At 41.1% G+C, this 17,051-nt stretch overlaps 1 long non-coding RNA gene across 2 annotated transcripts in view; it reads right to left on the bottom strand.

Annotated features, from left to right (window-relative positions):
* The window catches only part of LOC148090299 (uncharacterized), a 37,761-nt gene extending 20,915 nt beyond the window's left edge, over positions 1-16,846 (bottom strand). For both annotated transcript variants that reach the window (XR_015713881.1, XR_015713880.1), the window contains exon 1: positions 16,694-16,846. This is a non-coding gene — a long non-coding RNA (uncharacterized LOC148090299). The remainder of the gene's footprint in view (positions 1-16,693) is intronic.
* Positions 16,847-17,051: the final 205 nt, after the last annotated feature.

Genomic DNA, 17,051 nt, shown 5'->3' with positions numbered 1-17,051 from the left:
TTGCATAGAATAGCCACTGGAAATGGCTTGGATGAACTTGCAGGTGGGAAGGGATGGGGCCTCCGGGAATCACGGGGTGGGGCCAAAGGTGTCAGCCCGGTACTGGACATTCACATATGGCTCCTGCCTGCTGGCTGTGTGGGTGGAGGGCTTGCCAAAGGAGCAATGGCCTCTGCCAGCTCTTCTGCCTGGGAAAAACCTGCCCCTCCAGCTCTCATCCCAATTTCAGGCAGGTTAGTTCCTCCCTAAGTGTCCCAGATTCCTTTCAAGCTGCTCCCTGGCACTGGAGCTCAAAGGGAGCATGTCTGAGTCCATGTGTAGGCACTTTAAGAGGAGCTGCCTGGGACTCCCACACCCTCTGTAACTCTCAGTGACAGTCCCTGCTGGTTTTTACAGCCTGAAGTTGTGGGGGTTTCTCTTCCTGGCTCTGGAGCCCTGGACTGGGGGACATGATATGGGGCTGGCACCCCTCACTCCTCCAGGAAACCTCCACCTCCAAGATGTCCCTCCTGGGTTTAAACCGTGGCACCAGGTGTGGGCCCACGGCGAGTCTCGGATTCAGTCCTGATCTGCCCGCATCTCCCCTCCAACTGGTCTCAGTCCTTCTTCAGCTCCCTGGTTGTAGGGGTTCTGTTCAGCCAGATTTCAGGAGGTTTTGAGTGATGGTGATTCTGTATTTTAGTTGTCATTTTAATGTGGCTGTGGGAGGCGGCAGCTGTTACCTACGCCGCCATCTCGTTTTCTCTAATTAATGTATTTTCAATAGACAAAAATCTCCTCATTGTAAGTCATAGTCATTGACCTCTTTGTCTCCCTCTGGGAGTCTATTGTGATGTGAATGTTATTAAGTTATCAGTCCTTATAACCTGGTGAATAAGCCCTTGTTAATAATGTAGAATGTCTCCTTTTAGTTTTTCTTATATTTGGAAAATAGAGATTTTAAAATTGGCAATATTTTAAAAAGTCATAAGAACAATGACTTATTGAGAACAATGGTTTATTGAGTTCCATAATCAATTTCTTGTTAATTTTGATTATTTGTCAGTGTATTTATGAATTCAGGTATTTCTTAGACTTACAAATTTTTTATTTCATTTCAAAGATAGGACTTGTCTAGAAACTTGTAAATCAGAGTTCTTTTCATGGATTTTTTAAAAAGATGTAATTTATTTATAAATGTATTAGAGTAAAAAGCAATGATTGTCTATAAATAACAAAACCTAAAGCAGCAAGTAAAAGATTCGATGATAATAAGTAATTCATCTCCAACTTCCTCCTTGACCCTTACACAAAAACCCACTCTGCCCTCACGTACCGGTGTCAAGCAATAATGGAAATTTTGCCCTCAGGTCTACCGTATTCTTCCCCAGACTCCCCTCTTCTCCTTCATAGCTGTCGGAGCCGGGATAGAAAACCCAGCCTCCAGCTCTCCCTTACCACAGGACTCCCAGTGCAGCTCACACAGCAGAGCAGATATGTGGCTGAAAAGAAAACTGACACCTACTATGAAGGGCTCCTTGTGGATGACTGGGATCAAATTTTTTTTAATGGCCTCATATCCATTTCCACACAGGGACTTCTCATACCTCAATTCAGGGAGTGACCTGAAAACTTCCTCCCACACTGAATGGACTGATAAAGACATCAAGACTAGACAAAGAATAAATGACAGGACCAGACCGGAACACCTGTACTAGAGCAGAGCAGAGCTTAGCTGTGTAGCCTGAAAGGGAATTCATCCAGGGTAGCCTCACCCCAGGGCCCCCTCAGAGCCACAGTGCTTCACAATTCAGAAGTAGCACAATAGAGCTGCTTCCACATCGATGCAGCTTCATCATTCTCCTGTAAAAACACTGAGCTTCTCAACAGCCATGCTATTCTCCCAGCCATGCTGTAACACCATTGAGTTATTTTCAATGAATGAAGTCTCCTTTTCACCGCACCCCAACTTAAGGTCTTCAGCTGGCATTGAATTGAAGACAATGACCATCAGTTAACAGACACTAGATACCAGAGCCAGACTCAGACCCCATCCCCATCTCCATAGCAGACCCAAAATGAAAAGCTAACCCCTAGACCCAAAGCCAGACACTGGACCATGAATGCCAGACACTAGATGCCAGAGACTGTCTGACACAAGACACCATATGTCAGACCTGGCGATGTAGCTGCACATGGACCCCACACAGGAATCCAGGAAACCAGCCTCACCCAACCAGAATCCAGACACCAGACAAAGAGCCAGATCCAGTTCAACCTAAACACCACAGACACTGGAGTCAGAACTCAGATCCATGATTAGGAACCCAGATCTTTTAAGTGGGTGCTGGACACCAGATACCAGTTACCAGATGCAAGATGCCAGACACAGGAGCTGAACCACAGACTCCAGACCCTTGCACTGTCAAGAGGACTCTAGAGCAGGGACCCAGGACCCTAAGCTTAAAATCTAACCCTGGGGGTGGAGTGGGTCAATGGGGGGGGGAATAGGACATTTGTAACACTTTCAACAGTAAAGATAAATTGGGGGGGAAATAAAAGCAAGGAATGCAAAACAAAACCCAATTGAAAGACATTTAGAAATCTTTTTTTAAATTGACTTAATTTCATCAATAAACTTATTTGTCATTAAAAAAATTAATAACCCAACCACTAAAATATTAACCCACAACTCTATACCGGTAAAGCCCTGACCACTGAAATGTCAAACAAATATAACCATGAAACTTTACTGTACAAAACATCGTGAGATTAAATAAAGCATGAGACTCTGGGCACCAGATGAATGAGGCTGATGCCAGTGATATACACTCTACAGTTTTACATTGAACTTTTTTCTAAGTTAAAAGAGTGCACACTAAAATAATCATAAAATTTAATTCAACTAATCACAGATCATCAAAAAACTGGAGTGGTTCCCTCCTATGAGTTTGTTTGTTTGAATCCTCACCAGAGGATATTTTTTCCATTGCATTTCAGAAAGAGTGTGGTGGGGGACAGACCGGGGCCAGGGATCGAGCATGCAACCACAACTGAGCATGCCCCCTTGGCTGGAATCCAACCCGGGGCCCTTCAGTCCATGGATCAACACTCTAACCACTGAAACAAATCAGCTAGGGCCTCTCCTATAAGTTTTAGAAGGTGGTTTTTCTATGCCAAACTAGAAATCTGAGCTCCAAAATAGCACATTCCTCTTTGTAAAACTGTATATCTAACCTAAGCCATCTTGTTTTCAAATTTGGAAGCTTACAAATATATATTTTACGTTGCAAATTATGAATAAAATAAACCTTCAAGTTATTTTTAATGCTCCTTCCCCAATAAGAACTTACTATTTGAACATTCAGAGACATTAAGCCTTTAAGTTCACAGAACTGGGCCCCTTTTATACAAAGGCTTCTGCTCAACTAAGGTAATTTCTGCAAGAGGATCCTTAAGAATAAGTTGTCGAGCATAAGATGCATAAATAAATATTTCTTATAGATACAAACAGAAGTTGAACATATAATCAATGAAAAGACCCAATAGCAATGAAACTGATAAAAAGCCTAGCCACAACCTTAACAAGAATATGCAGGATCTGCACGAATGAGGATTTAAAATGTTACCCACAAAAAAGGAACTTGAACAAATAAATGAAGAGCACCTTACATCTATAAGTTCAATTTACCAGGAAGACCCAATTTCAATGCACCTAATTACATAACGGAAATTATATAGAACAGAGCTACCAAAATAGAAAGTGTCATAATCATATTACGAGACCTAACACACCACTCTCATTCAGGAATAGAGCAATCCTCTTTCAGACCAATAGATTCCCACACAAAAAATTAGTAAGTAAAAGAGAAAATAAAACAATGTGAGCACAACATAAATTTAACTTTTCCTGCTGACCTGCGCTGTTATTCCCAACATGCGCTAGAGATGGCAGCAGAGAAGCACACGTGGAACATTTTTTAAAGTGACCATATTGTACTTTATATAAAGCAAATTTCAAGAAATTGCAAAGTGGGAAACACTATGAAGGTTCCTCAAAAAATTAGAAATGGAGCTGCCTCTTGACCTAGTGATTCCACTCCTAGGAATGTATCCTAAGAACCCTAAAACATTCATCAGAAAGAATATATGTACCCCTATGTTCATAGCAGCGCAGTTTACAATAGCTAAGATCTGGAAACAGCCCAAGCGCCCATAAGTAGATGAGTGGATAAAAAGCTGTGGGACATTCACACCATGGATACTACGCAGCTGTAAAGAAGAAGGATCTCGTACCCTTTGGGACAGTATGGATGGACCTGCAGAATATTATGCTAAGTGAAATAAGCCAGGCAGAGAAAGACAAATATCACATGATCTCGCTTATACGTGGAATCTAAAGAACTTAATAAACTGATGAACAAAACAGATTCAATGACATGGAAGCATAGATGAGACTGATGAATGTCAGGGATGGAGGAGGGCAGGTGGGTGGAGGGGGAGAGAGTAACCAAAGAATTTATGTGCATATATGCAGAACCCAAGGACATGGACAATGGGGGGGAGAGGGACTGGGGAGGGGGAAGGGACGTGGTGGAGCGGGTCATTGGGGAGAAAAAAAGGACATCTGTAATATTGTAAACAAAAATAAAATTAAAAAAATAAAAATAAATAAATTACATAAAGTATGTTTCTTGAGCTCATTGCAGTTAATCTGAAAATCAATAATAAAAGGGAAGTAGAGAGTCCTTTAAATCTGAAATTATGAAATACACTTCCAAATAACTCCATACAAAAAATCACAATTGCAGTTAGGAAATAATTTGAATTGAGTGACAGTACAAATAGTGGCTACCACAGGCAGATCATTCAGCTTCCAAAATGATCAAAGGTTCAAAGTCAGTGGTTCTCAACGAAAGGAGATTTTGAAATGTGTGGAGACAGTTGAGATTGTCATGAGGGTGGTTGGTAAGAGAGGGTGTTACCTGCATACGTAAAATGGAGCTAATGCCTGGCCGGGCATGGCTCAGTGGTTCAGCATTGACCTAGGATCCAGGGCATTGCAGTTCGATTCCGGCTCAGGGCACATGCCTGGCTTTTGGGCTTGATCCTCAGCAGGGGGCATGCAGGAGGCAACCAATCAATGACGACTCTGTCATCATTGATGTTTCTATCTCTTTCTCCCTCTTCTTTCCTCTCTCCGAAATCAATAAAGATACATATTTCTTTTTAAAAAAGAAAGAATATAGAGCTAATGAATGTTAATAAGATCCAAATTCAATGCAATTAACATAATGATCAGAGCATATATGCATATAAGTTCTTTGATTAATCTCAATGCAGAGGACAATGCCCCACAACAAAGAATTATCTGGCCCAAAAGGTCAATGGTACAGAGAATGAGAAACCATTCTCTGTGTGGAGCATGATGAAGGGTCAAATTCAATAGAGACGTCATGTCAGCTTCCACCCTAGATCTGAAACAGTGCCTCTCTTTGAACAGGCAGCACCGAAGCTTAAACCTGAAGAACAAAGACGCAGCCAGCCCTGCTGCAAAGATTAGAGAGGAGCTTCCCAGGCAGAGGAGACGCCCCTAAAGGCTCTGGAGGCGAGGCAGGCCTGGCACCTCAGCAGGCTGCTCGCGCTGATCGGCCACAGGAGGCGTCTCATGGTCAAGCTCCTTTTCATTGCTCATAGATCACTCTTTCATAGCTGTTTCCTAATGATACTTAGAATCAGTCAACTCACTCCTTTATTCTTATTTTTTTAATTTATCTTTATCGTTGAAAGTGTTACAGATTCCCCCCCCCTTTTCCCCATTGATCCTTTCCACCCCCCATTCACCTTCCCCACACTGTCGTCTGTGTCCGTGGGTTACGCATATAAGCATATAAGTCCTTTGATTAATCTCTCCCCCACTCCCCAACCTCTGCCTTCCCTCTGAGATCCCTCAGTCTGCTCCATGCTTCTGTGTCTCTGGATCTATTTTGTTCCTCAGCCTATTCTGTTTATTAGATTTCACATATGAGTGAGATCATGTAAAACCAAATCAGGAGGAATCAGAAAACCTGAATAGGCCAATAACAACTGATGAAATCAAAGCAGCAATAAAAAAAACTCCCAGCAAACAAAAGCTCTGGTCAGATGGCTTCACAGGGGAGCTTTCTAATTAAGTTATAGGGTTAGATAGTTTATTAAAATTTTTTCTTGCTTTTTGAGGTAAGCCGGTAGTGCTATAAATTTTCCTCTCAGGACTGCTTTCACTGTGTCCCTTAGATTTGAGGTTGTTGTGTGTTCATTTTCATTTCTTTCCAGGAAGTTTTGTATTTTTCTTGATCTTAATGGTAGCTCATTCGTTGTTTAATAATGTTATTTAGCCTCCATGTGTTTGAATGTTTCTGAGTGTTTTTACTGCATCTTACTCTTTTAGATTCCAGAACTCACCATCTAAAGTTTTCTCTTTCAAAATGTCGACATTTGCAATATCGTGGGTTCCTCAGATAACCTACATGTGGCACAATGTTACTTACAAAATACTTCTGGTTTCTAGAACACCATGGGTCCATGCCCTAAACTCATTTAACCTTAAGAATCTTGTTACTATTCTATTCAAACATAAATGAATTTATCACTAAAAAAATAGATTTTTTTCTAACTCTTCAAATTACCTCATTTATTTTCTTACAAGCTTTAACTATGTTATGTTTTATATAATTAAAATAATGTAATTATTATTATTGCATGATAGTTTATTTTCCTTGATAACTCATGAGAATCAACTTAAAAGTTATTACAAATAAGATGCAAAATTAAATATCCTTTATACAATAGCCACAAAACTAATAAAATTCCTGGGAATAAACTTAACAAGAAAAGAAGCTGCACTGAGGATTACAGTGGTGGTGACATTAATGGCATTATCTATAAATACACTCACCTAAATTGAAAAGCTAAGAAGGAAACATAAATATAATATATATTTATATTTGATGTAATATGGACAGCTTCAGATTCTAATAAACAAGGAATATCGCTGATGAAAATAACAAAAAAATAAACCTAAAAAGAATATACACAATCTGTCCTGGCCGGGCATGGCTCAGCAGTTGAGCATTGACCTAGGATACAGGAGATCGAGGTTCGATTCCTGGTCATGGCACATGCCCTGGTTGCAGGCTCGATCTCCAGTCGGGGGCATGCAGGAGACAGCCAATCAATGGTGACTCTCTCATCATTGATGTTTCTCTCTCTCTCTCTCCCCCTCTCCCTTCCTCTCTCTGAAATCAATGAAAAAATATATATATTTTTTAAAAGAATATACACTATCTGTATGAACAAAATTTTTTTTGAAATATATCTTTATTGATTTCAGAGAGAGGAAGGGAGGGGGGGGAGAGAGAGAGAGAGAGAGAGAGAGAGAGAGAGAAAGAGAGAAACATCAATGATGAGAGAGTCATTGATCAGCTGCAGCCCACAACCCGGGCATGTGCCCTGATGGGGAATCAAACCCCATTCTCTTGGATCCTAGGTCGATGCTAAACCACTGAGCCACACGTGGGTGGGCTGAACAAAAATTTAAAATGCTACCCACATAATGGAAACTTGAATAACTGGAAAGTAACATCTTGTTCTTAGATAGAACAACATAATGATGTTAATTTCCCAAATTTGTCTATAAATTTAATATGATCTACATTAAAATATCAGAATGAGCCTGGCAGATGTGGCTCAGCCATTAAGCATCGACCTAGGATCCAGGAGAGTCTGAGTTTCGATTCTGGGTCAGGGCATATGCCTGGGGTGTAGGCTCAATCCCCAGCAGGGGGCATGCAGGAGACAGCTGATCAATGACTCTCTTTCATCCTTGATGTTTCTATCTCTCTCTCTCCCTCTCTGAAATCAATAGACATAGTTTAAAAAAAAAAAAAATCAGAATGATTTTTAAAAGTATAACATGCTCAATTTAAATTCACCTGTTAAAATAAGAAAGAATTGAAAGGAAAATTCTATCAAGCACAGTAATGAATAGAAGCTTGCCCAACCAGATATAGCAATGTATCACATTACGAAGCTACAGTAATTAAAAGAGTTGGGTAATGTCCTGTGAATAGACAAATTGATGGAACAGAAGTTCCAGCAACAGACTCAAATCCATATGGAAATTTTGCATGATAAATATGCCTCTTTAGATAATTGGGAAAATATGAATTATATAATAAATTATGAGGGACAACTGAATAGAAAAAATATTGAACCCCTATATCATACCCTCCACCAAAATCAATTCCTTAGGAATTGTAATTGCCACTCACAGTTAATAGAAAACACTGGGAGCTATCTGAAATAGAAGGATACAAAGAGATTGAAAGTGAAAGAATATAAAAAGATATATGATGAAAACATGAACTAAATAAAAATTGTGTAATGACATACAGTAGACTTGAAGGCAGAAAGCATTACTAGAACTAAAGAAGAGTACTTCATATCAATAACTTCCTTTTCCCAGGTAGTTCCAAATTCACATACATTTCATTACATAGGGCAAATTATATAGAACAGAATTCCAATAAAAAATAGACAGTTATAATCATGATACATTTAAAACACGCCTCATTAAGGACAGTGAATACCACTTTTAGAATCAACCGACTCCCACTAAAATATGAGTACTGATATAAAGAACTTAGCATGAGCAGCAAACCACATTCCACATTCATAGTATTCACTACATCCACCCATTTTTGCTGGTGGCCTACACTAAGGTGCTATTTCCCAGACGCACAGGAGATGGCAGCACTTGGAACACTTGGAACTTTTTTTTTTTTTAATTTCTTTTTTTTTTTTTAAACTTTTTATAATTTTTATTTTTGTTTAAAGTATTACAGATGTCCCCTTTTCTCCCCAATGACCCATTCCTCCCCGGTTCCTTCCCCCTCCCCGGTCCCTCTCCCCACCATTGTCCGTGTCCTTGGGTTGTGTATATGTGCATATAAATTCTTCGGTTACTCTCTCCCCCCCCACCCCCCCGCCCTCCTCCATCCCTCTGACATTTGGTCAGTCTCAACTATGCTTCCATGTCATTGAATCTATTCTGCTCGTCAATTTATTAAGTTCTTTAGATTCCAGGTATAAGCGAGATCATGTGATATTCTTCTTTCGCTGCCTGGCTTATTTCACTTAGCATAATATTCTCCACGACCATCCATACTGTCCCAAAGGGTACGAGCTTCTTCTTCTTTACAGCTGCGTAGTATTCCATGGTGTGAATGTCCCACAGCTTTTTAATCCACTCATCTACTGATGGGCACTTGGGCTGTTTCCACATCTGAGCTATTGTAAACTGCACTGCTATGAACATAGGGGTGCATAAATACTTTCTGATGAATGTTTCAGGATTCTTAGGATACATTCCTAGGAGTGGGATCACTGGGTCAAACGGCACCTCCATTTTTAATTTTTTGAGGAACCTCCACACTGTTTTCCACAGTGGCTGCCCCAGTCTGCATTCCCACCAGCAGTGCACCAGGTTCCCCTTTCCCCACACCCTCGCCAGCACATGTCGTTTGTTGATTTGTTGATGGAGCCATTCTGACAGGTGTGAGGTGATACCTCATTGTGGTTTTAATTTGCATCTCTCTGACGATTAGCGACGTGGAGCATTTTCTCATGTGTCTCTTGGCATCAGTATGTCCTCTTTGGAGAAGTGTCTATTTAAGTCCTTTCCCCATTTCTTAATTGGGTTGTTTGTCTTCCTCTTGCTGAGTAGTATGACTTCTTTGTACACTTTGGAAATTAGCCCCTTATCAGATGCATCCTTGGCAAATACGTTTTCCCAGACCGTGGGGTTCCTTTGTATTTTGAGGCTGTTTTCTTTTGCTGTGCAGAAGCTTTTTAGTTTGATGCAGTCCCAGATGTTTATTTTTTCCTTTGTTCCTCTTGCCCTAGGAGATGGATCAGTGAAAAGTCCACTGTGTGGGATGTCTGTGACTTTACTGCTTATGTTTTCTTCCAGGATTTTTATGGTTTCGTGACTTACATTTAAGTCTTTTATCCATTTTGAGTTTATTTTTGTGTATGGAGAAAGTTGGTGGTCTAGTTTCATTTTTTTGCATGTATCTGTCCAATTTTCCCAGCACCACTTATTGAAGAGACTGTCCTTACTCCATTGGATGCTCTTGCCTCCTTTGTCAAATATTAACTGACCATAATGGCGTGGGTCTATTTCTGGGGTCTTTATTCTGTTCCATTGATCTGTATGCCTGTTGTTGTACCAATACCAGGCAGTTTTGATTACAGTGGCTTTGTCATACAGTTTGAAGTCTGGTAATGTGATCCCTCCCACTCTGTTCTTTTTTCTCAAGATGGCTGCAGCTATTTGGGCTCTTCTTTGGTTCCATATAAATTTTTGAAATGTTTGTTCTAGGTCTGTGAAATATGCTGTTGGTATTTTCATAGGAATTGCATTAAATTTATAAATTACTTTGGGTAGTATGGACATTTTAATGATATTAATTCTTCCAATCCATGAGCATGGTATATTCTTCCACTTGTTTAAATCTTCCTCTATTTCTTTTTTCAGTGTCACGTAGTTTTCTGAGTACAGGTCTTTTACATCGTTGGTTAAGTTTATTCCTAGGTATTTTATTTTTTTAGTTGCAGTGGTAAATGGTATTGCTTTTTTAGTTTCTCTCTCTGAAAGTTCATTGTTGGTGTATAAGAATGCCATTGATTTCCGGATGTTGATTTTGTATCCAGCTACCTTGCCAAATTTGTTTATCAAATCTAGTAGTACTTTGATGGAGTCTCTAGGGTTTTCTATGTACAGTATCATGTCATCTGCAAATAATGACAGTTTTACTTCCTCCTTTCCAATTTGGATACCTTTTATGTTTTCTTCCTGTCTGATGGCTATGGCAAGGACTTCCAGTACTATGTTGAATAAGAGGGTGAAAGTGGACATCCCTGTCTTGTTCCAGTTTTTAATGGAAATGGTTTGAGTTTTTGCCCGTTGAGTATGATGTTGGCTGTAGGTCTGTCGTATATGGCCTTTATTATGTTGAGGTATGATCCCTCTATTCCCACTTTGCTGAGAGTTTTTATCAGAAATGGGTGCTGGATTTTGTCGAATGCTTTTTCTGTGTCTATTGATATGATCATATGATTTTTGTCCTTCATTTTGTTTATGTGATGCATCACATTTATTGATTTGCAGATGTTGTACCAGCCTTGCATCCCTGGAATAAATCCCACTTGGCCATGGTGTATGATCTTTTTAATGTATTGCTGGATCTGGTTTGCTAGTATCTTTGTGAGGATTTTAATATCTATGTTCATCAGGGATATTGGCCTGTAATTTTCTTTCTTTGTAGTGTCTTTATCTGGTTTTGGGATTAGGATGATGCTGGCCTCATAAAAAGAGTTTGGGAGTTTTGCCTCCTCTTGAATTTTCTGGAATAGTTTGAATAGAATAGGTGTTAATTCTTCTTTGAATGTTTGGTAGAACTCGCCTGTAAATCCATCTGGTCCAGGACTTTTGTTTGCTGGGAGTTTTTTGATTACTGCTTTGATTTCATTAGTTGTTATCGGCCTATTCAGGTTTTCTGCCTCTTCTTGATTCAGCTTTGGAAGGTTGTATGCTTCTAGGAATTTTTCCATTTCCCCCATGTTGTCCAATTTGTTAGCATATAGTTGCTCATAATATTTTCTTACAATGCTTTGTATTTCTGTTGGGTCAGTTGTTATATCACCTCTTTCATTTCTGATTTTATTTATTTGGGTCTTCTCTCTTTGTTTCTTAGTGAGTCTGGCTAAAGGTGCATCAATCTTATTTACCTTTTCAAAGAACCAGCTCTTGGTTTCATTGATTTTTTGTATTGTTTCTTTAGTCTCTATGTCATTAATTTCTGCTCTGATTTTTATTATTTCCTTCCTTCTGCTTCCTTGGGGCTTTTCTTGCTGTTCTCGTTCTAGTTCTTTTAGTTGTTGTGTTAGATGGTTCATTAGATCTTTTTCTTGTTTCTTGAGATGGGCCTGTAATGCTATGAATTTTCCTCTCAGGACTGCTTTCGCTGTGTCCCATAGGTTTTGGGTTGTTGTCTGTTCATTTTCATTGCTTTCCATGAAGTGTTTGATTTCTTCCTTGATCTCCTTGGTAACCCATTCATTGTTTAATAACATGCTATTTAGCATCCATGCGCATGAATATTTTTGAGTTTTTTTATAGTGGTTGATTTCTAGCTTCATGGCATTGTGATCCGAGAAGATACTTGATATGATTTCAATCTTCTTATATTTGTAGAGACTTGCCTTGTGCCCTAACATGTGGTCTACTTTTGAGAATGTTCCATGTGCACGTGAGAAGAATGTGTATTCTGGTGCTTTGGGGTGAAATGTTCTGTAAATGTCAATTAAATCCATTAAGTCTAGTGATTCATTTAAGGTCTGCGTTTCCCTGTTGATTTTTTGTCTTGATGACCTGTCCAGTGCTGACAGTGGGGTATTAAAGTCTCCCACTATGTTTGTGTTGCTGTCAATCTCCCCTTTAAAGTCCCCCAAGAAATTTTTTATATATTTAGGTGCTCCTGTATTGGGTGCCTAAATGTTTATAAGGGTTATTTCCTCCTGATGGATTGAACCCTTTAGTAATATGTAGTGACCATCTTTGTCTCTCATTATGGTCTTTATTTTGAAGTCTGTTTTGTCAGAAATAAGAATTGCTACTCCAGCTTTCTTTTCCTTTCCATTTGCATGGAATATTTTACTCCACCCCTTCACTTTTAGCCTGTGTGAGTCTTTTGCTCTCAGGTGGGTCTCTTGTAGACAGCATATATTTGGGTCTTGTTTTCTTATCCATTCAGCTACCCTATGTCTTTTGATTGGACCGTTTATTCCGTTTACATTAAGGTTACTATTGATATCAACTTATTTAATGCCATTTTCCCCCTTTATGCTGATGTACCTTTCTCTCACTATTCCTTCTTTTTTCTTAAAGCAGTCCTTTTAGCATTTCTTGCAATGCTGGTTTCGTGGAACTGAACTCCTTTAGCCTTTTTTTGTCGGGGAAGCTTTTTATTTCACCTTCAAGTTTAAATGATAGCCTTGCTGGATAAAGCAGTCTTGGTTGCATGTTGTTGCTTTTCATTACTTGCAGAACTTCATGCCACTCCCTTCTGGCCTGAAGAGTCTCTGTTGAGAAATCAGCTGTCAGCCTTATGGGGGTTCCCTTGTAGGTCACTGCTTGTCTCTCTCTTGCAGCCCGTAATATTTTCTCTTTGTCCTTGCCATTTGCCATTTTAATTACGATGTGTCTTGGAGTGGGCCTCTTTGGATCCCTCTTGTTTGGGACCCTCTGTGCTTCCTGAATTGGTGTGGCTTTCTCCTAGGGAGAAATTGAATTGGTGTGGCTTTCAGCCTAGGGAAGTTTTCTATAATTATTTCCTCCACCAAGATCTCTATCCCTTGTTCTCTTTCCTCCCCCTCTGGCACTCCTATAATGTGAATGTTGTTTTGCTTAATGTTGTAACGAAGTTCCCTTAGACTGTCCTCACTTTTTTTAAGTTGTTTTGCTTTTTGCTGCTCTGATTGTGTGATTTGTTCTACCTTGTCTTCTAAGTCACTTATTCTATCTTCTGCTTCATTGAGCCTGCTTTTAATTCCTTCCAGTGCATTCTTGATATCGGATACAGCATTCTTTATCTCTGTCTGAGTTTTATTTATGGTATGTATCTCCTTTTTCATATTTTCACTAAGTTCCTCGATCTTATCATCTAGAGTCTTCTTAAGTTCCTTGAACAACTTCATCATCCATACTCTGAACTCCATTTCTGATAGCTTGCTTAACTCCATCTCATCAAAGTCTTTTTCTGGTGATGTTTCCTTGTCTTTAATTTGGGGGTTGTTTCTTTGTCTCCCCATTTTGCTAGGTCTGAGTGTTTGTATCTATATATTAGATATATTTGCTGTCCCCCAGCCTTGTGGGATGGGATTTTGTCTTGTGGGTCTAGTGGAGCCCAGAGGTGTGTTTTCCTTATACCTCTGAGCTCTTTACTCTAGTCATGACCCTCTTGTGGGTGCCCCTTTTGTGGTTTCTTTATGTTCTCCTGTTGTGGTTGGGTCTAGATTGTTGTTGGTCAGTCCTTGGGAGGACCCTTCTCTCAGGTTGGCTAACTGTGTCTCAGCCCCCACCTCGACATGTAAGCTGTTGTACGGGTGCTGGCAAGGCAGGCCAATGCACAACTAAAATTCCAGGAAACAGAAGGTATTTTACAAAATATCTTGACAGTAATAATGAAAATGACTCATGTGAAATAGAACTGGGAGAGTGAAGGGAGAACACAACACACCCACCCCTGCACACACACATACAGAGAGAAAAAAAGAAAAAAGAAAAAAAAAGGTGCTTAACAAAAACAAAAAAAGAAAAGTAACGCTTAGAGAGAGAGAGATGTATATAGTTGTTGATACTGGTGAAAAATTAGAAACTAATAATAAACTAAAATGTAAAAAATAGAGAAGCTACTGGGAGGTAATAGAAGCAGAGAAAATATTCTGAAAGGAGGGCCAGCAAAGAATTAAGAGCGAGAATAGAAATATGATAGTTGAAAATGAGAAAACAAAAATACAATAAAGAGAATAGGAGAAACTAACAGTCAGACAGGAAGACAGAAGGGAGCCTAATGAAAGAATGAAAGAAAAGTAGGAAAAGAAAAAAGAAACAGAAGAAAAACGTTATGCCAATGGATTGAGAAGAGAGAGAGAGATAAAGCCAGGCAGGGAGGGAGCCCAGTAGGAGATTTGGGGGAAACTATAGAGGGAAGCAGTAAACTTGGCTATAATGATAAAGTCCCAGTCGTTGAGCAGGGATATCAAGAAAGTCTTGATATTAGAAGCAAGGATACAAGAAAACAAAGCAACTATTCAAAACAAAACTGAAAAACAAACAAAGCAAAGCAAAATTCCTTTATAAAAAGGAGAAAAAAGAAAAAAAAATTAGTTAAAAAAAAAAGTGTAGAAAAAAAATTTATTATAAAATTTAAAAAAGAAGAAAAAACAAAGTTTTCTCCCTTTTCTTTTCTTCTTAAGGAAAAAAGAGAAAAAATAAGTGAGCCCACAAACAAAAATCAAACAAAAAAGTCCCCAAAACCAAAAAAACACAAAACCATGCAAAAGAAAAAGAAAAACAGCAGAAAAAACAACAACAGAAAAAACGGTAGTCAATCAGGTGAGGTGTTTTTTTTTTCTGGGCAACTTATGTTGTCTGAGGGTCTCTGCTTTGTGTGCTGATTTCAGTTCTCCTGGGAGGTGTTTGTGTATCACCCCAATGTGGGATGCGGTCTAGTTTTGGCTCTGGTGCCCTTAGGTAGATGATTGATCTGAGTCTCTCTGTGGGCCACCTCCCCTTGTCAGCTATTTTGCAATCTTGTAGTTGCCTGGTCTTACTCCAGAGTCTTCTGTAGAGTCTTTAGGGTGCAGGGTGGCTAGTGTAGCCCAGGGTATCACTCCCCCTAGAGGTGTCGCTGTCAGGCACTCACTCTGCGGGGGTTAGTCTCTGCTTCACCGCCAGCTCCTCAGTCCCTACACTGTCCCCTGATCCTAGTTCCCCAGGCTGTGGTCTGCAGCAGCTTCAGATTGATTTCAGCCTGTTGCCTTTTCTGTGTGGGCCGTTTCAGCAGCCTGGGCTCAGTGCGTTTGATTAAAAACACCTTCTGATGAGCCCTTTGCCTGCCCAGCCCCCTGCAGGGGTTTCAGCGTTTCCTCCAGCTCCCAAACAACAGTCCCTGAGAATCTTATTCTTATAAATTCCTCCTCTGAGCTGTTCTCCCTTCCCCCTCAGGACTGTGCCCTGGGGGACGTCTGGGGAGTCAGTGAGCGGTACCCACCCCTTTCCTGTTGGGAGGGGGTGCTCCTGAATGCTGGAGAGGCCGGAGGGGTCCGCCCCTCCCTCCTCAGCTCTGGTTAGCAGGTCGCACCAGGCCCACCCCTCAGACCATCTCCAGTGCAGACCCCGACCCCAGCCTCCGCTGGTCTGTCCGTGCAGTGCCAGCCGGGAAGGTGGGAACTGGTTCCCCGATCAAACTTGCAAAACGCACAAAACAACACACAGGCAGAGAGTCCGCTCTGCAGGGTCCCGCCGCCCTCGCTCTGAGGCACCCAGGGGAGGGGACCCAAAGTCAGCTCCACGCAGCTCCCTGTGCTGCTGGTCTCAGCAAAACTGGGGCAGCTTCATGCGCCACCATGACTGGTCGCAGGTCCCAGCCTCCCGGCACCGGGAGCTCAGGGCGGGAGGGCTCCTCCCCTCCCCCGCACCTCGCAGATTCCGTGCTTTTGGGGCTCAACACAATGCCCCTCAGGGAGGCAGAGGGCCCCGTGTGCGGCTGCTCAGCGCAGTCCTCTGGTCCCTCGCCACTTGAGTGCCACAGCCCTAGGGACAGCCTTCCCTATGGCCGGCACCCCAAGCGCCAGACGCTGGTCGCAGCCGCGACTAGAGGCTCTGTTTCCTAGGAAGGCGCCGTCCCCTCCCAGACTCAGCGCGCCCCTGGGATTGCCTGCCCTGTGCGCGGGGCGCTCCTTCCCCTCTTCGCTCTGGGTGTGGGGTCCCCACTTTTGGATGCCGTCTGCACTCCCGAGGGGAGGGAGCTTTGCCGCCTCCAAGCCTCTGGGCTCGGAGCCCAGCACAGGCTTCAGGGGGTCTCCCCCTTCCTACGCCCCCTCTTACCGGACTCCGTGATGTGTCTTTAGTGCTCCCCACTTGCACTCCATCCACTCAGGTGTGTTTGTCTGGTTTTTTCAAGCTGGTTGTGTAGGATTTTAGGATTAAATCGAGTCCATGGCTGGGAGCGGGGTCGCTCTGCCGCTTCTCACAGTGCTGCCATCTTCTGACCTCCTGGAACATTTTTTAAAGTGACCCTATTTTGCTGTGAAGCAAATTCAAACTAAAAAGGATTAAAATTATATAAAGGATTTTTCTTGCTCTTGTTGTATTTAGTCTAGGAATCAGTAACAAAAGTTAACTAGAAAGTCCTTGTATTTAGAAGTTATGAAATACACTTCTAATTAACCCCCCAAAAAAATCA

This window comes from Miniopterus natalensis, unplaced genomic scaffold, assembly GCF_054644295.1.
Source record: "Miniopterus natalensis isolate mMinNat1 unplaced genomic scaffold, mMinNat1.hap1 Scaffold_60, whole genome shotgun sequence".
NCBI classification, from domain to species: Eukaryota; Metazoa; Chordata; class Mammalia; order Chiroptera; family Miniopteridae; genus Miniopterus; species Miniopterus natalensis.
The sequence above is the reverse complement of the archived record's forward strand: the minus strand, read 5'-3'. Positions and strand labels throughout refer to the sequence as shown.